Source organism: Anolis carolinensis, chromosome 2, assembly GCF_035594765.1.
Source record: "Anolis carolinensis isolate JA03-04 chromosome 2, rAnoCar3.1.pri, whole genome shotgun sequence".
Taxonomy (NCBI): Eukaryota; Metazoa; Chordata; class Lepidosauria; order Squamata; family Dactyloidae; genus Anolis; species Anolis carolinensis.
The window spans coordinates 241,783,528-241,805,825 of record NC_085842.1 but is presented as its reverse complement, the minus strand read 5'-3'; the positions used below and the strand labels follow the sequence as shown (position 1 = coordinate 241,805,825).

Sequence of the window (22,298 nt, the reverse complement as noted above, 5' to 3'; positions counted from 1 at the left end):
TGTCCCATATACTAATCTATGTCTAGAAATCTTAAGTCAAAAAATTAACCCAAAACCCTGGATCGGTGAGTAGATGTGAATAGTGTACCCTAAAGCCTAACAAGAAAGGAACTGTCCCCCTCTCTGAAAGGCAAGAGATCAATCAATTCTCAGAGAGTCTAAAAGAAACACTGACCCCCTCTTCTCTCTCTCCATGCCCTTTTGGAATGCCTCAATGGGAGAATAGTGGCAGTGGCTGAGAGCTGTTGGCCACCTGAGGCAGCATGGGTGCTTTTCCCTCTCCACAGAATAACCTTCAATTTATAATGTCATATCAAAATCCAAACCAGCCCTCAGCTTATACATAAGACCGATTTAATACATGAGTACATGTGGTACTCATGTATTACACATAATCCTGGTTGAACATGATCAGTTCAGATGTTGGTGCATGTAGCCTACTCTCTTCCTCTTACAAGTTAGTATGGACAAACATACAAACAAGAATAATAAGCTTGGTACACAGTGTGAATCAGAACCACCAGTGACTTCTGGTCTGAACTGGGAGAAGAGACCCATGAGGTCTCTTCCAACTCTATGATTCTATGAAAATTGAGCAAATGTTTGAGCAATGCGTATTTACAGCCCATGGCTGTCAAAAAGTGTAATTCAATTCTTGGCCTAACTAGCCATGACAGAAACTATAACGATGGACAGGTACATCTAAGTTTCTAGCATTTTTGCCATTCTCAGCCTTCTTATTCACCAGCAGCCTACCCACGCACATGCACTTTTCACACAGCAGACTTGACAAGAGAACAGTATGACAGACTTATGACACCGAACTAAATTTGTCTAGCCGCCACTGGCAACTTATTCATAGCCGTTGTCTCCAGATGAATGTGCAATTAATAGCTATCAAACTCTCTTCTCATTATACAATTCTGGGAATTTCAATTATTTTCTTTTGCCTTTTAAAACACTGGTTTTATTTTTATTTTTAAGCAATGAATGAGTTCCCAATCTCATTTTAAAAGATATGATACAAACAGTTAAAGAAATCACTGAATCAAAAAGGTACTGATCAAATGAAATCTACAAATATACTGCTCAGATTTGTTTTTTAAAAACACACTTTGTTTGATTAAGATAGCACTGGGCTTCTCATACCACCTGGCCTACAGAAGCTTTTTTTTTTTTTTTTACATACTTGTTTATGCCTGGCTTATGTTCCACTATAGTTTGCATTAATTTGTTTTTACCCTACTATCATACTATGTTTTAATAACCAAATTTGAATTACTTTCTGAAGTAAGTAGTAAACTAGGATCTAAAGATATTCCAAGTTTTCCAAAACTTGATTATGAATGTAACCTAAATTTCTGTTTTCTTTCTTTCTTTTTTGTTATCTCTCTCTTACACTTAAACAAACAAAAACTTTCTCAGCATATTAGTATCAGAACTATTAAACACTTTTACCAGCATAGTGGGTTTGTTGGGGTGGGAGTGGGGGGAGAAATGACAAAAGATCTCTGAATTCAGACAAGTTCACTATGAAAAGAAAACCATGACAACTATTTGTACTCTTGCTTTATTATTGCATCTGGCATGGTCACTCTTGGAAATTCAATCTATTATTGTTGCTAGGCATCAGTTGCTGTGCAACCTAAAAGGGTATGTTGTGCGTTCAGTCTTAGAAGCATTAATAAACCTGTAGGCCTCCGTCTACAGTTCTAAACAGCATGACCAAAGGCCTTAAACTGCTTCTTGTAGTCAGTAGTCCTGAAAAGCTTGTGTAGTTTGTAGTTCTGAAAAGAAAGAGTAATGGAATCTAACAAAATGAAAGTGAGTGCAAGATGAACATACTCTGAAGTGGCCAAATTCAGTAGGTTCTAAGTAATTTTCAAAAAGCACCCTAAGTTCTTTTTAAAATATATTTTAAAAATAACAGTCCACTGTATGGTTTGGTGAGAGCTCAGTACAACTACACATAAGGTATATAGACATTTCATAACCTTTTTGAAAAAAGCACCATATTAAGAGAGAGCAAATGAAACTCATAAGCCTAACTATGCATATACTACTAGGAGATTTTTTGTGATTTTAACAAATGCTATATTCTGAATAGCAACTAAAAAGGCTTTTTAAAAGGTGACACATTTTTTTCTTCTAATTAGTACCATATTGCAATTTCTCACCTCAAAAAATCCTTACTGTAGATTCTAGATACCAACCTCAGACACTCAGGTTCCCATTCCAGGCCCCAAACCTTGGCTTTAAGAAATTAAAAGTCTAAAATGTTCTAGACCTCAGCCAAGATTTTAGATTCAAACAAATACAATAAACGGTGAGATACAAACCAATGTCCTGAATCCAATTGTTATACTGGGATATAAAAGACTCAGTGAATCAACCTGGCAGGTCTGGGGTTACATAAACAGTTTGAGTGTGTTTGTGGCCCTAGAGCTGCATTTCCCAGTCCTGGGCCCCTGCATTGGTTTCCGAAAACTAAAAGAAAAATTGTTCATTTGATTAAACCTCACAGAAAATTAAAAAGAAAACAGGAATTACTACAGAATGACTGAAAACAATGGAAAGAATGTCTCATCAAAAAGATGGAATATTATTCAGGAAAAAATAGCATATATGTGGAGCATCTAAAGGAACTGTGATTATATAAGGGACATCAGTTGTTTTATTGATCAAACTGGAATTTCAGGCAAGAGTTAAAAGTCCCTTGATCACTGTTATATTCAGGTAAGAAAAGCACAAGATATAGAGACAAACTATCTTTTTGTGTAATCAGGTCTGAATCATGGTGTTACCCAAGTTTGCTCTCAAACTATGAGAAAATATGGAACTTGAAAGTTGCTAAGCACTCGTTATTCCCATTTAACAATAGTTTTAACTTCATAAAATGCATAACTTATAACTTAGCACTGAAAATGGGAGTATCTGATATTGTGAGGAAATGTACAGCTCAATCTTCTGCATGTTTACTGAAAAGTAAGGTCAACTGTAAATGAAGCTTAAACCCATTTAAGCACATACAGAACAGTGACCCCAAAAGCATAAGTGCTGTAGATTTGCACAAATAAAACTATAAATATATACTATACAAGACAGCAGAAAAGCAATCCAGATTGCAACATCCTATGCTACTCAAGTTTTTTGCCATACAAGTAGAAAAAAATAGATAATAAAAATCAGAAATTTTGAAATAAACAAATGAAAGGTTTTTTGGGGAGAAGTAACAATATTAAAAACAAATATCATATTTGAATACTGAGATAATTTTTAACCAAATATATATGAGTATTGAATTTGCCTTCTTCAAACACAGATATTCACTAATGTTATAGAATTTTCTATAAAAATCTCTATACCATACTCATTAGACCACTGAAAATAATTACGTGTGTCTATGATGAATCCAGATAATAGGAAGTTCATTGAAATAAATACATATTCAATTCTTAAGCGACAGAGAAACTAGATGAATACTGGTCTCCTACATGAAGTTGTATAGAATAATTCCAAATAAATCCAATTTACCTTTTCTTACAGAATATGTGATTTGAAAGAGATTATAAATCAAGTTGATTTAAAATATGTCTTGATTTTAACAACGTTTCTGACATTTCCACATGACAGTAGCATAAGCACACTAGAGGAATATAATTAAAAAGTGCTATCATAAGATGGGCACACAGCTGGCTGAAATGCTGCAGTGCCCAAGAGGAGTAATTAATGGATCAGTGTCAAGCTGGGAGGAAGTAAAAAAGTAATGCTTCAGTTCACAGGGATCTGTCCAAGGTCCAGTGCTGTTCAACGTCTCCATTAATTACTCAGATAAAGATTTGAAGAATACTCATTAAATTTTCAGAAGACTCAAAAATAAGAAGTACTGCAAACACTGAAAGAGTATGATTCTAATCCCAAAAGAGCTTTGGTGACATTGGAACTATTGAACTTTGACAACAATGATAACGATTTCATGGCTGTAAGCAACAAAATAGTTTCAACTTAAAATGAAATATTTTATGATGGAAAACAAATGCAAGCATACGTATGCAGAGCTGGTGTTTTACTACTCCCAATAGCAACTCTGGTTTAACAACCGTTTACAAATAAAGTAACAGTGTGATTAAAAAAACAATTAAGTTCAATCAACATAAATTGTATCACATTGAGTTACTCTATCCATCACTGGTTAGGCGTTAGTCAAAGTATTGTGACTAGCCTTTATAACTCACCCAGATCCAATAAGAGAAGTCTATCTAGCAATAGGAAATAGCTTCTAATTGTCAATGCAACCTGAATTCACACAACAAAGAGTGGTTGGCAGGAACTGTAAAAACTGATGTAGAAGGGCAAGGGACTAATGGTACCATCTGAAAATAACATGATTCTGCTTGAACACGTTGACATGTGGGAGAACCCAAGCATGGTGGATCACTCTTCTGTGCCATTCTACAAATGCCTATTTCCCAGTCACTGTTTCTGGCTACATCCAATTTACCCCGTGCAATTCTATCTAAAAGTGATGTATCTGCACACTCAGATGTGATGTCCACACTCAGTTGGTGCACACTACTAAGGAATTAAGAGTGCATCCTGCAGTGAGGTCCAGGGGGTTAGAATTGCTCCAGGACCAGTAAAAATTTCTGAAGTCTGGTTTAAATCAAGATAATTATGTTGGTATTGGGTGATAATTGGTTAGCCTTCTAGTACATTGCTGGTCTTGTTCATTCTTGTTTCAATATCCAATAATGATCAGGTAGGCCTTCCATAATAATAACCAGCTACCTTCACTATGGTAAAATACAATATAAATCCTGATCAAGAAAAAAAAATCAAATTACAAAGATACAAAAGGTGAAGTTTCAAAGATTATTTAAAAAATTCTACTAATCTACAGCATTTTAAGCCTACATATTATTGTTAGGAATATACATAAGGCTAGAGTGAAATCCAACATAATGCTAGTGGGAGTTTGCTAGTATTAAAAGACTTTCTCCCCCTCCCCACTGCAGATTCACATGATCCAAAACCTACTTCCCAGCTGTCTCAACCATGGTCTGCGGGTGCCCAAAATGTTGCAGGTGAGAGGGATACTTACCCTTCTCCCTGCCCTGTTGACAAAAGCCATTCTGAGTCCCCTACGAAGTGAGAAGGGTGGGGTATAAATGTGATAAATAAATAAATAAATCCATAAGTAAAATGACAATATTGATAAGGCTTACCATTCTAAAACATAAAATGAACTGGGGCACTTAACAGAATTAAAGCACCCACAGCATGTACTAATCTAAGCACACATGAAACTGAATCAAGTGTCCAAAAACATCACTACTTAAAACACAAGGTTTTTTTAAATGCACATCTTAATTTATCGGACTATCACAGTATGACACAAAACCACTGGATTTTAACTTAAAGTAATATTCAGTTTTGTTTTTAAACAGAACCACCGAATTCTTTGTGAACATTGTAGATCAAAAGCTTTTTACTACTATTAAGTCAGACAGAATCCTAAATCTACATATTTTAGTATAAAATTTCATCTTCTGTTGTTTACCCAGGTAAATAATTCTGTTTAAGTCAAAGTTCACATGTACAGTTTGTAAGGGAAGCACATGCTGTTTGTTTCAAGGATACAGTTTGACAGTCTTGTTCCTACCAGCTGTCACAACACAAGTCTCTAGCGTCTGCCAAGCCTGGTGTGGAATTTATACCTTGATGTCACAAAGTGGGCAGCACTCATCTTGCAAAATCTTAGCACTTGTCAACTGAACACACGTTGTCATGATTGCACAATAATTTACAAATCCTCCATTAGCAATCAACCCACTATTTGCATACATAGTCAGGACAGAGTTCCTATCCCACCGCCGCAAAACTGTTATTCACCTTTAGAAGGAATGTGAAGTGAGAACATCTACACTGATCACCTACGTCAGTTTCAAACAGGCATTGAAGAAAGAGGTTTCACTATGCAGATGACTACATAGGAAATCCCAGAACCAGTTTGAAGCCCAGATGGCGATTACATAAACTGTGGAGTGCTAAACGTACACTAAGGGCTTTATTTTATGTGATTTTGTATGTTTGTTATCTAGCTACCGTAGTGGAAAGCTAGCTTTGAACTTCATTAAATGGTCAGTGTAGATAGGGCCTTCAACTTGTAGACACTTATGCCCAACATCAAGAATCAATTTCACACTCCCTTGTGATTCGAAAAAGCCCTTGTGATTTTTGTTCTCATGTTATTTGAGGATCTGCCTTTTAAGAAACACAATTTTCCCAAGCGACCCAGGAGTTTTATGCTTTTACTCATCTCCAGAAATAGCAAAAAATGCTACACTACTTATAACATCGGCAAGTAAATGAACACATCTTTTTTCCCACTTCCTTAATATTACTTCTTTGGATGTGCTATGTCTTTCATCATTACTGCATCTTTTTATGTTGGTTGGCTTTGATTTGATTTATCCTTTTCAGGTTCATAATAATCAATGTTTTATGGATTCTTCTTCCTGTGTCTTATTTAAATAGAAAAGAATTTGGTAACTGCCAACAACTCATTAGTAACTCTTAATATTTGGAAGATATACACCCTTCCTTTAGTTTCTGCTATGAAAACCTTTCTATTATAACACTTTTCCTTTGGCCCTCCCATTTTCCTTTCACTGTCATTTTATTCCTTTTTTCCATTCCTCTGTTCAGCTCATTCTTCCCAATTTTTCTGGGAAGATGGCTTTAAGGAGAGAGGAAAGCATTTTCTCTCTCTCTTTAATTGCATTCTTTTCCATAGCATTTTCATTTTAAACCACCTATTTGGTCTACAAAGGTTCACATTATATGGCTCTATTTTATCCTTTTTTAAATTCCTATGCCACATGAATACATACATATACCACATGTTTCACTATTTTATTCAGGTACTGTGCAAGCATAGTGCAGCTTGAGCATTAGTCTATGACTCAGGAGACCAGAGTTCAAATCCCCATGTGGACATGGAAGGCCACTAGAAGACCTTGAGCGCAGGAATGTAGCCCGGGGAGGGGGGGCTTGAGAGGTTTCAACCCCCCCCCTTCGAATTCTCAGGGTGGTCCGCGAGAAGGCCTTACATTTATTATTTAAACCAGGGGTCCCCAAACTAAGGCCCGGGGGCCGGATGCGGCCCTCCAAGGTCATTTACCTGGCCCCCACCCTCAGTTTTATAATATAATATTTTTATATCAGTTTTAATAATATAATATATTGTATATACATATAATATTGATAATAATATTATGTTATACAATATAATACTAATAGTAATACCATATAATAATATTAATTATATGTTATATATTACATATTATATAATAGTATAGTGGTATAGTTCAATATAGTAATATATAATGCTACTATTGTGTTATGCTAATAATATAATATATTGTATGTACATACAGCTGCTCTGAGTCCCCTTCGGGATGAGAAGGGTGGGATATAAATGTAGTAAATAAATGCAGTAAATAAATAATTAATTTTAGACTTAGGCTCGGCCAAAGTCTGAAATGACTTGAAGGCACACAACAACAACAATCCTTATTCACTTGACTATCTCATTGGCCAGTAGCAAGCCCACACTTTCCATTGAAATCCTGATAGGTTTATGTTGGTTAAAATTGTTTTCATTTTTAAATATTGTATTGTTTTTTCATTGTTGTTGTTGTTGCACTACAAATAAGACATGTGCAGTATGCATATGAATTTGTTTTGTTTTTTTCAAATGATAATTCGGCCCCTCAACAGTCTGAAGGATTGTGGACCGGCCCTCTGCTTCAAAAGTTTGGGGACCCCTGATTTAAACTGTTATGTTTATTCTTATCATGATCTGATCACCATGCTCAATATATCCCATATGCATGGGGGTATTGGGATCAGATTCACCCCCCCCCCCCCGAACCAAAATCCCAGCCCCTCCCCCCCAAATCAAAATCCTCACTACGGGCCTGCTTGAGCGAGTTACTTTATCTCAGCCTCAGAAGAGGAAAATGGCAAACCATCTCTGAGCAAGTCCTGCCAAGAAAAGTCCATGATAGAAAATGGCCAGAAGGCACACAACAACATGGCACACAAGTGTTCCTTCATTGATTCCTACCTTTGCCGATTTCTCAATTCATTTTTTCTTCTAAATTTTACAAAGCCTCAAAGTTTTTTGTGATTGCTTTAAAAAATGACTTTAAAATACATCTATCTTCACCCTTTCTCATTTTAGTCAATACCTTCTCTTTGTGTTTGCTTTCTCTTTACAATGGTGACTGTGAGTTAAAACTTTTTATCAGAACTTAGATATGATGCTGATGGTGATGACAATGGTGATGATGACAATAATTCTCTCAAATCCAGACTGTAAATTAATAATACAGTAGGATATATCATATCATGAGTTGGAGAAATCCAGAATGAGAGGGAATTAGGCACATGTGTTTCGGGTTTAAGAGCCCACAGCCCTAATTAATCCATTCAAACTTGTCTGCTGCTGGATGCAATTTGCTTATCTGAATTTATTTCAACTTAAAAAAATAAAATTACACCTATACCTTCCATATACAAAATGTATTCGAAAATAAATTTTCTCAGGAATTATTCCACAACTAGCTGAAATTCATTTCAGTAAGTTATTATTATTAGAAATATGAGAGCCTTTTTAAATTTAAAAAACAGATACTGCAAAAGATACTCACAATGGGCAACTATATTTTTTAACTAAGATGCAATGCTTAACTAATATTTCATCATGCTATTATACTCCTTTTTAAAAATTTCAAAGTAAAGACAAATCCAAGGAGACCTGTTTAACAATGAAAGCATATCCCTTAGGAAATAACCTTGCCATCAGCATGTTTGCTTTGTATGCTCAATAGCAAAGCCAGCATTTTAGGATAAGTAACTTTTCATGTTCACCAAACACATAGCATATGGTTGTTCAACCGTATCTACATAGGCTAATTTATTATTATTCATATCTGTTGTTAGATGATAGGGTAATTTAACCTCCAATTTACCTTTCTGAGTGCTATCTCTGGTCAAAGGAAAATAGAATTCAAATTGGATTAAAGTGATTTTCAAACATGTTAAAATTATTTTAAAAGCAAAACACACAGAAAACTTAAATAAAATAAATTTTATTTCAATGGAAATGAAGGGATAATATGGTCATTTAGACCAATATCTAACCCACAGTCAAATCAAATCAAATACAAAATATTTATTATGGTCATAGACCAGCATAAAACCCACAGTAAGGATCACCCATTTATCAGCTCTGTCACGCAAATAATCCAGGACCAACATGTCACAAACATGGCTCCAGGAGGTATGCTTAAAGAAATAATAGCTCAAGGAGTCTCACAGAAGAATGAGAAGGCTTATTTGGCAATTTTGTAGTCTTTGATTTCTTGGTAATCTGATTGCCCCACAAAGGGTGCATTCTGCCAGTTACTTAATCATTTGTAACACCTTAAAGGTAATTGACAGATGCAAGCCTCAGCTTGTTCCATGTATTGCAAGGTGCCAAAGCCGTATTTGGTACAACTGATCAGAACAATTATTTTCATTTCTTTCCATTACATGTATAACTAATAAAAAGCCTGTCTATATAATGTGGATTCCATTCCTCTCCCTAGACAAACACACAATGAGACCTGTGAATTCTTTCCATTACTTTTATAACCCCCTCCCCCAAACCCTAAGGAGAGCTTGATTTGAGGGTTGTTGTATGTTTTCCGGGCTGTAAGGCCATGTTCTAGAAGTATTCTCTCCTGACGTTTCACCCACATCTATGGCAGGCATCCTCAGAGGTTGTGAGGTATGGAGAAACTAAAAAGTCCAGGGTGAGAGAAGAACTCTTTGTCATTTGGAGGCCAGTGTGATTGTTGTAGTTAATCACCTTGATTAGCATTGAATAGCTTCATCTCCTGGGTTCTTCCTGCCTGGGGGCATCCTTTGTTCAGAGTTGTTAGCTGCCCCTGGTTCCCATGTCTGGAACTCCTCTGTTTTCAGAGTGTAGCTTCTTATTTACTGTTCTGATTTTAGAGTTTTTTAATACTGGTAGCCAGATTTTGTTCATTTTCATGGTGTCCTCCTTTCTGTTGAAGTTGTCCACATGCTTGTGAATTTCAATGGCTTCTCTGTGTAGTCTGACATGATAGTTGTTGGAGTGGTCAAGCATTTCTGTGTTCTCAAATAATATACTGTGTCCAGGTTGGTTCATTGAGTACTCTGCTATGGCTGATTTCCCTGGTTGAGTTAGTCTGCAGTGCCTTTCATGTTCTTTGACTCGTGTTTGGGCACTGCGTTTGGTGGTCCCTATGTAGACTTGTCCACAGCTGCATGGTATACGGTAGACTCCTGTAGAGGTGAGAGGATCCCTTCGACAACACAGAGCTTGATTTCATTACAACTGACATCCATGCAAGTAATCTTTACTATATTTTAACACCCACATCTTAACTCTTTAGTTTTCTTAGTAAGGAATTATTTACAAGTTCAATTATAAGTTATATACAAGTTCAATTATACGTCACATTCGTTTGAGTGCTTGTGAGCCGCCCCGAGTCCCCCTGGGAGATGGTTGTGGGGTAAAAATGAAGTATTATTATTAGTTTATTATTCCAATTCATTATCAGTACACAATCCAGGGGTATTTATGATATCAATCAAGAAAGGATTGCTGATTTAAGAGCAGCCTGGAGATCATTTCAGACATCATTTCAGATTTTCCTATTTTAAAAGTTATTCAGAATGGTTGGTAATGCTATCACACAAAAGGAATTAATGCAAAGTTCTTTTCTAAGTTACCGGGGGCTTTCTACCAAACCTCTTTTGAATCAGACAGAAGCACTAGTGTAAGGCCTTGATTATTTAATTAGATTTAAACAACAAAGAAACATCTGCCTTTGAATAAAGAGATTAACCTTAATACCGTCTTGATTATTAAAACACTATTTATTACAACAGATATTATGTACCACTGAAAGTCTGTTCATTCCAAGCTCAGTAATTCTGTTATGGATATTAGACATTTTAAAATGAGTTTGTGGAACCTATTTGTGAACAGGTCAATAAAAAAAACATTAATATCCTTAAAGGAAAAGAACCCAGCAATTGTAAACTACAGTGACATATCTTCAGACTATATTCATCATGTCTTCTACTGTGAGCAACAGATAGAACTTTGACAGGGGGGGGGGGGGGGTGTTGCTAGATCAAGAATCACAACACATGGAGCTGCTGAAGGGAGACACAACCTCCAAGATTAAGAATGAGTCTATTACTCAGGAATCCCTCCAGCCAAAGGACTCTTAGCTGGGAATCCCAAAAACAAGCCCTAAGGAACCCTCACACTTGACATCTGGTGACCCACACTCCATGGTACTTGTTTATTAACACAGACAATATCCCAGGTAGTAATTGATGGGGATCCTACTGAATTCTTCAAGAGACTCTCATTTAAAATCATAAGAAGCTATGTGACAGGAAGCTAAACCATCAAACTCAGTACTGTCCTAATTTATTGACAATGGCTTGCCAGAGTTTCAGTCAGGCGTCTTACCTATCTTTATCTATAGTGTCCAGAAATTGGACCAGAGACCTTTTGTTTACAAACTCAGCACATCACTAAGTTCCTGAGAACTATCCGAGGTCCTGAAAGTTTCAGTTACTTTTATAATTTTCCAGAGCCCCACTTATATTCAAGTCAGGATATCACATCCATCCCTGACATACTCTTTTAATGTCCCACCTCAAGTATTCCTAGCATTATCTTATCAATTGTGACAGTCCTCAATGTCTGTATAAAATGCAATATTTTAAAACAGACACAAGTGAATAATATTGGCTACAGACATACCAACCTTATCTCTTGTTGTACGCTTGCCAATGTTATACTGCATTTTATTGTCCATTTCAACTGTGAAATTACCTTCCCCATTTCGGCACATTCTGCACTTTGCCCGGGTTCTGTGAATTAGTCTCCTGTTTTTAATATTGTATGCTTCATGTCGATTTTAACGATTGTTTTTACTGATATTGATGTTTTTATTGGGATAGTTGTTTTATTGCTGTGTTATTGATATTTGATTGTTTTATCGGGCAAGGCCCCATGTAAGCCGCCCCGAGTCCCTTCGGGGAGATGGGGCGGGGTATAAAAATAAAGAAGTTGTTGTTATTATTATTATTATTATTATTATTATTATTATTATTATTTTGCTGTTTTGCGAGGTACTGCAATCCAAGCTCGATGATACTTTTTAAACTGAACTCTGGCTAAAATAATCTAAAATCCTTTACTGTATTCTATAACACTTGAATATCCTTCGTTCCATATGAGTATGAGTTACTGGGATCAGATTGCTATTGTGTGTAACTAAGTTCAAAGAACCATCCTATATGTATCTCAGAACAAATTCAGTTCTTTACCGAACATTCTTGCTAATGCATATTTTAAAATAGGAATTTACACAACATTTCGGTTTCATGAAGGGAAAGAGGGAGGGAGGCTGGAATGAGTACAGTAGGAAAAAATGATGCTTCAGCCTCTTCACTTTGTGCTTCCTTGCCACAATTTTGTGCTTCTACCATTTTAAAGTTCATCTCTTTTTATTGTTGCATTTGAATTTGCATTTATGCATTTTTTTATTTATAAAGTACATTTTATTTAAAAAACGCGTAGTAAAAATAATGGGGGGCGGGGAGTTCGGGGCCCCCAGAAGGGATTAATAGCATTTCAATGCGAAAATACACTGTACTGCAGTTGTGAACCCTCAACAGATTCAGTCAATTTTAAGTTGTGAAGTTTAATCTGCATTTCATTAGTGGAATTTAACTTGGATTTTTTCTCTGTGTATCTTGTTGTATATGTTTTAAATGTATCTTGTATGTGTTTTGATCTCTTGTTTTTACAATGATGCACCCTACCTTCTTGTTGTTATTATATTGGTTACATTTTGATCTGTCTTAGAAGTGGTCAGCTAACCCAGTGTTGGGCAAACCAACACAAAACACACGGTAAATATAGCAAAGAAATCAAATGAGGTGACATCTTATATGAAATATTGTATTCTAGAATTATGACTTGCCCCTATCCCTCGTTACTTCTCTTTGTACTACCTCAAATGAAACAGAAGAGCAGTAGCAGAATAGGACAAATCCTACCTACTTTTCTAACTTTGTTTTCCTATTATCATTGTATCTATGCCCTGCTGCTCACTCAATAGACAAATATTATGATAAATAAATGTTCATTTTTCTCCTATAATCCGTTTGGTGTATATCAGTACTTCATCTTTTTGCCTTTCATATTGTCAAACCCACAGCACTATGTAAACCTTTGTATTTTTACATAAATCTTTCTTGACCACACACAGACATAATTCCACATAAAAGTTGTGAAAAGCTGGTAGATTTGAATGCATAAATCATAAAAAGGACAGCTTTTAAAATCTACTCAAATATCTTTTTTAGTTTGTCATCACATCTCATGGCTCCATTATACTTACCAGAAAAAAACTTTCAAATTATTTTTCCTCCTTAATGTTTGCATATGGAATTGCTAATTTATGTCACTTGAGGATTCAAGCAAGAAATTTCCCCTTTCAAGTTTTGCTCAATAAAAAATGTTTTTAATAAATAAAATCTCGCCATTATTTAACATAGAGCGAGCTAAAACGTACAGAGAACATAAAAAGTAGCATGCTACTAGAAAAGCAATTATAGTAAAGTGAATGTCATCTAGGTTTATAGCTCTGATGGCCATATGTGGTGTACATGTGAACACATATATAAACTTCTCCAGATTAGCAGTGTGAAATGAGGTTTTGACCTTATTCCTATTCCTCTGGTTGCTGACAAGATGGTTGTGATTAAAGCTTTCTGCCTTCTCAGCAATCCTCCTGGAAAAATTGTGCACAAGCATGTCTCCTTCCATGCATCTTCTCAATCCCTGCATCCTCAACTGATCAGCGGGCTGGTATTCTTAGATTCTGTTAGTATAGAGGCCACCCTACATCTCAATAGTCCCCCTTTCTTAACTTATTATTGGAGGTTGTGTTCGAGTTCCACCCTCCCCTCTCCCCCCCCCCCCAGTGGTATTGTAACATTCATGCTGACATTACTCTATCAGGAGCAGTTCAGGACTTCATGTCCTCCACAACCATCATGGATCTATCTCAAGTAATGTCTGGTAAGGTAAAGGTTTCCCCTGACGTTAAGTCCAGTCGTGACCGACTCTGGGGGTTGGTGCTCATCTCCATTTCTAAGCCGAAGAGCCGGCGCTGTCCGTAGACACCTCCAAGGTCATGTGGCTGGCATGACTGCATGGAGAGCCATTACCTTCCCGCCGGAGCGGTACCTATTGATCTACTCACATTGGCATGTTTTCAAACTGCTAGGTTGGCAGAAGCTGGAGGTAACAGCGGGCACTCACTCCGCTCCCCGGATTTAAAACTGGGACCTTTCGGTCTGCAAGTTCAGCAGCTCAGCGCTTTAACACACTGAGCCATCGGAGGCTCCAATGTCTGGTATAGTGATGTAATTATTTTGCTAATTTTCTCAAAGGAAAGAACATATAGTTTTAGTAATTGTCTTGCCACTGTAAGAAAGTCTTTGTAAATGGTCATTTGGGATTTTTCCTGTAAAAAATTCACACACTGTATTTTTTTGGCACAAAACAAATACAGGATGGTGGACATTATTGTCCCTGAGACTATCTGCCCAATGAATGGAGCCAAGCAAGCCCCCTGGTTTACTAGGAAGCTGGCAATTGTGAAACACAGGAATGAAACCTACAGTTATGAAGATGGAAAGACATGTAGTAGGGTTGACCTAATACAGACTAGGGCCTATCAGAAAGCAGATGCCATGAGAATGGTGGAAGTGAAGAACTGTTTTTCTTTGCTATCATTGCATCTGCAGAGTTGTCTCAAGTGTCCAGGAGACTATTGCACTTTGGCTCAAAAGAAGCAGCAGCAGCAGACTGTACACCATTTGGTCATGCACTATGAAGACTGTACATGGCACTTTGCAGATAAAATCACACAGATCCACTCTGGCCTGGATGTCATGGTTAATATAGGTCCAGTGGATGTAACTCTGGTGCCTATGTTATTGGATATGTTTTAATGTATGCAGTCTAAGGATATTGACAAGAGCCTCGGTAAAGTGAAAACTACCACATGCATACTGCAATGATGCCTGTACTGTCTTATAAAATCAGCCAGCACAGGCTGTCTTAATGGATAGTGGGAGCAGTGACTGACCCAGTGCAGCTATCTTGTCTAAAGGGATTTATGGAGAGGACTTCTCAGATGATGGAATTCCTGCACAGGGGAAGCAAGATTGCCCCCCTTTCTTTTCTTTTTTTTCTTTTTAAAATAAATTTTATTACATTCCAACAATTAACAAAATTTTAGTGATGCATGTCTTATTTCAATATACGTAATACCAAAAGTAACTAATGCTTAAATGACATTATAAACGATCCTTTGGAATGTAACACCCACCCCCCTACACTCCCCCGTTCCCCCTCCCCCCGGTACAGCAATTAAATATATTATCATTGTATCATTTTAACTGTGTGGAACGCCTGGTTCAAGGTGGTGTATCTTTCGTCTCCATCTATTTTGTTAATAGGACTGACCATTTCCTGAACCAGTCAGGTTCTTTTAGACTATTTGTATATTTTCTTTTCCTTTGATTAATGAAATCATTAATTATATATTCTGATATATAAGACCACCAAGTTTCTATGTCCCATTTTGTCTCATCCCTCCATCCTCGGGCTATTGTGGCTTGTATTGCGGCTGTCATATATTTTAGAATCTCGGTCCAATTACTGTTATCGTCCCTTACCTTTATTGTGAGGGACATAAATCTGGCTTTGCCCCATATTAATTCTTTCCCTATTATTTCTTCCATTTCTTTTCTTATTTTAGTATAAAAGATTTGAATTTTTCTACAGTCTCACCACATGTGAGGGAATGAACCTATTCCCCCACATTTGTGCCAACATTTGTTCGAGGTATTTCCTGTTATATGAGCTAATTGGAGGGGGGTTCTATACCATTTTGAGATTATTTTCCTTTGTGTTTCTTTGATCCTTATATGATTAATTTTATGAATATTATTGATCCAAGACCCAATTAGTTTCTCAGTAAAGTTTTTTTTCTGTTTCCAAATCTCTGTAAGCGTTACTTTCGTATTATAGGTTAAGGTAATTAGTTCATCATACCATAGCCCAGTCATTCCTTTATCTATTTCTAATTTCCTTCTAATTATTCTATCCAGGGGGATTTCACCTGCTTCTCTTCTTTTCATGGCCTGGGCTTTACTGGACAGACCTAACTATGCTATCCAGTTCCCATGGCCACATTTATCTTTTATTTTATCCCACTTTAATATTTCTCCATTGGGGTCCATAAGGTCCCCAATCCTTTTAATACCATTTTCCTTCAGTGCCTTAATTATATTCCTAAATCTCTTGTCCTTATTTTACAATGTTTCTAATGGGAAAGGGTCAATTTTATTTATTTGCAATTTAATTTGCCATTTTTTCCAGATTGACAACATTGTTAAGCAAGGGCCTGCTTTTATGTTCTTTAGGTCTTTTCTATCTACTCTCTCTTCCATTGATGTTCCCTTTTGCCAATTATTTGCTTCCTTTTCTATTGGCACCCATTTTTTTGACCCTTCCAATTCGAATTCTAATAACCTTGCTAGATGACTTGCCTCATAGTATATTCCCAATGAGGGAGCCCCCCATCCACCCAATTCTTGTTTACTATAATAGAAGAAGATAGCAATTCTGTTTTTGTTTCCTCCCACTACCCATTTTTTGAAAGAGTTATCCCATTTCTTCAACAAATTGATAGGGATATTCACCGGGAGGGTTTGGAACAAGAATAAGAACTTGGGCAAGATCTTCATCTTGTAAATTTTTAGCCTTGAGGAGATATCTCGAAATTTCTTTCCCCATGAAATGATCTGTTTGCTCATATTTTTCCATAAATGATTGTAGTTCATTGGTATAATATTATTTATATTTTTTGGTATATCTACTCCCAGGTATTTCATCTTCTTATTCCCCAGTTTTATTCCCATGATGTTTTGAACCTTCTTAAGTTCTTCCCTTGTTAGATTTTTATGTAAAATAGAGACCACAAAAAATACCTATGGATTAAAAACGATTATCAAATAAACTCAATTAATAATTCGAAGAGGCTGGCCAGAGTCCTAAAATCAAAACAAGCTAGAAACAGAATACTTAAATTTGCCTCTTGGAAAAACTATAAACAGTCAGAATCTATTCTAAATAGTACAATAACTAAATCAGAAATTGAAAAAAAACAATAGAAAACCTAAAAATAAATACATCACCTGGGCCAGATGGATTTACATCAAACTTTTATAAAATATTCGAAGATGAAATTACTCCCAACCTATTTATACTCTTTAACGAAATAATGGGGAAACAATTTGTACCAAATTCTTGGAAACTCTCCGAAATTCTCACAATCTTAAAGCCAAATAAGGATGAAACAGATCCTAACTCGTACAGACCAATATCCCTATGCAATGTGGACTACAAAATATTCACTAAAATTTTAGCTAATAGACTGAAGGATATAATCCCAGAGATAATTCACGAAGATCAATACGGATTCGTAAAAAACAGGAAATTAGCGGACCCTATAAGGAATATTCTGAACATTCTGAATCATGCCACAGAAAAAAAATCTAAAGTACTTATACTAAAATTGGACTTTTGCAAAGCATTTGATTCATTAGACCACAAATATATGGACAGACTCTGTGAGGAAAGCAATATTTGGGGGGGGGGGGGGGGAGGAAGTATGTAAGGTAATAAAAGAACTATATACTAAAACAAAGCTACTATCTCAGTTAACGGGGAACAAACTAGATAAATAAACATTAACAGGGGAACTAAACAGGGATGCCCCCTTTCCCCAGCCCTATTCTCATTGGCCATTGAACCCTTAGCAAATTCAGTAAGGAACAACCCAGCTATTAAAGGTTATAAGGTGGGCAAGGAAGTCATCAAGATTAATCTATACGCTGACGATGTTATGATAATTTTAGGGGAGGTGGAGGAGTCACTACAATCAATAGTCAGAACAGTTAAGGATTTTGGTAAAACTTCAGGCCTCACAATTAATTTAGGGAATTCAGAGATTGCCCTCCTTTCTGTTCTTTTTTCCACTAGCAGGCAAATATATTTTTAACCTATGTCTTTGAATATTAACTGTCTTGTTGCAGAAAATCTTTCAATTAGGACATGTTCTCTTTTTATTATTATGTTTCAACAGTATTAAAATATTTGTATACTTTTGTATTATCCACTAAATTTTGTTTTAACTTTTATTGTGAGCTGCCAGAGGTCCCAGATAGGGAAAAGGGTAAGATATAAGTTGTTTTAAAAATAATAAATCTGACTCGTGGTTAAAAAATAAGGGTAACTTTGTCTGTAAAAGAGAGGAGTCTCAGGAGCCTAAAATACACCTTGAGTATCATCATCACCTTCAACACTCACATACACATCTAGTACCTTTCTTTCCAAAGCTGAAAAGTGAACAAGAGATTCATGACAGGGAATCAAGATGAGTAGAAAATATTTCTGCTGTAATAAAGTAATAAGAGGAAGATAAGATTAAAAAAACAGAGGCAAAATGATGCAAGAGTTACATATTTGTGTTGCACTTACTGAATATGTATAGTTCTGAGTACATGCTGTGTTCATTTTCAATATGCATCTCTATCACATTTTCCTCTGAGTCCATTAATTTACCTATTTCACAAGTGAGTTTGTGCTATGAAGAGCATCTCTGGTGAGATAACATGTAATATATGAGGGAATGATTTAAACACAAATCCAGCCACATGGTAAACAATTTTAGCCTGCCCAGTACCACATCTAAATGTCTACCACTTCAATATTTTTTTTTAGTCTTATTCACATTTTTCTATAGAAAATATTTTAAGAAAGTACAAAATGGTCAACTCCACCACAGGCGCTATCACAATTTATGACAAGGGTTTATGATGAGAGTTTTGCCCAAAGTCTTGAGCCTAAACCTTTTCCTTTGAATCTCAGGTTAGGGGAAGGAATCACAAAGGGCTAAAATATCATCTCAAAAGAAAAGGAAAGGGGAAAGGGGAAAGGGGAGAGAGGGAGAGGGAAAGGGAGAGGGAAAGGGAAGGAGATACGCTTCTATTTTTTTCACTACATTGAACCTATACCTCTTATTTGTTACTGGAATGAATGTCCTTGGTATTGTTTCAGAATTAAGACAGCAGTCTAGCAGCTGCAAGTGCTCCGCTTCTTCAAAATGCTTGTGGCAGAATTCCTTTGAAAAAGTAATCAATGGTTTCCTTAAAAGAACTATTCTTAATTGGCTAGCTCCAAAACATTCTTACTAAAGATGTGCTACATCTAGAGTGGGTAATCTTGACCATTTAATATGGGATTACACTGTTTCGAACAGCCCCATCCAGAACACCAACATTTAGGTAATTATGGGAATTGTATTCCAAAATACATGGAAGACAAAGGTTCCCCATCTCTGTCCAATATAACTCTGAAGCTAATTAATAAGCAATCTACTTATTATATATACTAAAATAAAACAGAGTATGTATTTAAACCAATACCAATCTTCTAACTGAGGTAGGGATAGGAAACTGTAAAGTGTACAGGGTCTTATTTGCCCCCTGTCAAGTTACACGTGCACACACAGAGAAATGGCTAGCAAGTAAAATGGAAAATTGATGTGTTTGCTATATTATCTTTTGTGGAGTAGAGAGTGTTTTTCAGCTCCCTCCAAAGTGGGAGAGCTTCAGAGATGTTTGGTGAGGTTGGACAAAAAACAAACAAACAAACAAACAAAAAGACAGTGGGGGCCCATTTTTCAACATCCATTATAAACAAACTCACATGAACTAACTGTACTAGGTCCTACTTTATTTTTGCATTCTACACCCATATCAACTGAAAAGTCATGAAAAATGTTAGATCTGAACTGATAATCCAATGAAAGTTGTGATCTGTGATACATGGAAAAATGGCAAGCAGGACAATTTTATGAAGACTGTCAAGTCTGATGAAATTTGCAATCCATAGAGCTAATTAAAGACTGGCACCTAAACAAATCCTATTTTAAATTCTGCTGATTTCATATCGCCATCAATGTAATTTATACAACTAGCAATTATCAAATTTATGCTGTAATGCTACTTTTTTATCGTGTCAGAAGCGACTTGAGAACATACTGCATGTCGCTTCTGGTGTGAGAGAATTGGTAAAGAGATGTTCCCTGGGGACACCCAGATGTGTTACCATCCTGCTGGGAGGCTTTTCTCATGTCCCAGCAAGCTAGAGCTGACAGGCAGGAGCTCACCCTAACTTGCAGATTCGAACAAGCAACCTTCAGGTCAGCAATCTAATCTTGAGGTCAGCAATCCAGCCGGAACAAGGGTCTAACCCACTGTGCCACTGCGACTACCCTGTAATACAAATGAAAGCTCCCCATCAAGCTTAATATCCCAATCATACAACAGATATTTAACATCTTAAAAGGACATTATCTTTTGCTCTAAAGACTTTGACATCCAGTTTAGAGTATCACAAGGAAACCTAAGAAGGAATGGCAAAAAGAAGAAAAAATAGATATCAGACTGTACATTGTAGGCTACTAATATTATTTCACAAGGAAACTACTTGAAGTGTCATGCTTATTTTTATGAGATTCATGAGCATCTACTGAATCTTATACTTGAACACTTTTCACTGGTTTTCACAAAATAATTTTGCAACAATAAATTACAAAGTAGTTTATTCCCCCTCTCCCAAATCACTTCAGCACTTAGAAAAGCTACAATTGAAATTGATTCATAACAGATTGGCCTATAGTCAATTAAAAGCATGCCTGAAAATTCCTTTGAAAAAATCACAGGCAGAACCATGCATATCCTTGGAGTGATTCTATAAGGTTAGGGTTAGCACAGAAGAGGCCATTTCATTCAGATTTGCCAAATGAATAGATCTTACTGGCACATGTTATGTTGTTGCTTAGATAAAAGGTCCAGCTAGGTTCATATGGATGCAGATAATTCTACTCACCCATTCCTAAGGATTTTAAAAGCAATGACTTGTGCTTTAATTTGGACTCAAGAAACACACTGCAACAACTGGATCTGGTTAAGTTTCAAGCACCTAGATATCATCACCAAATATGTTAAGCAACAGCTGAAACCTCCAAACTATCTATAAAACCAATCCTGCGCTGAAGACATCTGGATATGATCAAGAAATTGATAACTGTTGAAGCTTCATCTTGCACAGATCAGAGTGCACAGCTGGTAAATCAAAGATGGCAACAAACTCTGCCTACACCTCCAAAGATCTCAAGTCTAATATTTTCTCTAGGCAAAATTAAATCCAATCTAACAAAGGCCTCATATCTCCATCCAGATCTCCTGAACATCTCCATTTTATCTGCATTGTGCCTCACTTTTCTTATCCATCGCAAAACTGTCTTCAAAAGCTTGTGTAGGGTTTCTATACCTTTATACACTATTGGTTGCTAAAAAGAGGCAGACTTCCATGTCTTGTGCATACTGATGACACTTTAATTTATGGCTCCAAATGATACTTAAAACATGAAGAACAAGAAAAAATCTGGAAAAGTTATTGAAACCGGAATCCCTACTTTGGGAACATTTTCCTTCAGAAATGACTGAAGCCATTGTAAAAAAGAAGTGTTGTAGGTAAAAATATTCTTAGCAAACTCAATGACAGAGTGCACATGACTGCCACACATCATTTCCACCGCACACCTATTTCATCAGAGGATACATTTTTAGCTAATATAAAAGCTAGTCTCAAGAGGAGGTTAGAAGCTCCAACAAGGACAACAAGACACCTGTCTCAGAGCTCAATTTGTCTGGCCTCATGTCTCTAAAATCATGGGCACACAGATGGGGCTTTGTATCCTTATTTGTACAAACAACAAATGAAGTAACAGGGAGAGTCACTTTTGTCTTCAGCACATGTATTATTATGTGGCAGGACACGAGATACAAACACTCTTCAATCCAGGAGTACTCCTGCAACTGGGTTTCCCTGCAGCTATCAAAAATGTGGGGGTCTGTACTATAAAAAACAGCTTTTTCTGCTGCTGTTGTCACCATCATTATCCCAACTTTTCTCCATTTTTGGATTCAAGGTAACTTCCAACAGTTAAAACAAACAT

At 36.4% G+C, this 22,298-nt stretch overlaps 1 protein-coding gene across 2 annotated transcripts in view; it reads right to left on the bottom strand.

The window, feature by feature from the left end:
- The window catches only part of rfx3 (regulatory factor X3), a 174,269-nt gene that overhangs the window by 129,667 nt on the left and 22,304 nt on the right, over positions 1-22,298 (bottom strand). The window contains exon 2 of one of the 2 annotated variants that reach the window (XM_062971958.1): positions 18,596-18,667. The exons of the other annotated variant lie outside the window; for it this stretch is intronic. The gene's annotated coding sequence lies outside the window, so the exon portion shown is untranslated. The remainder of the gene's footprint in view (positions 1-18,595; positions 18,668-22,298) is intronic. 2 annotated transcript variants of the gene reach the window in all.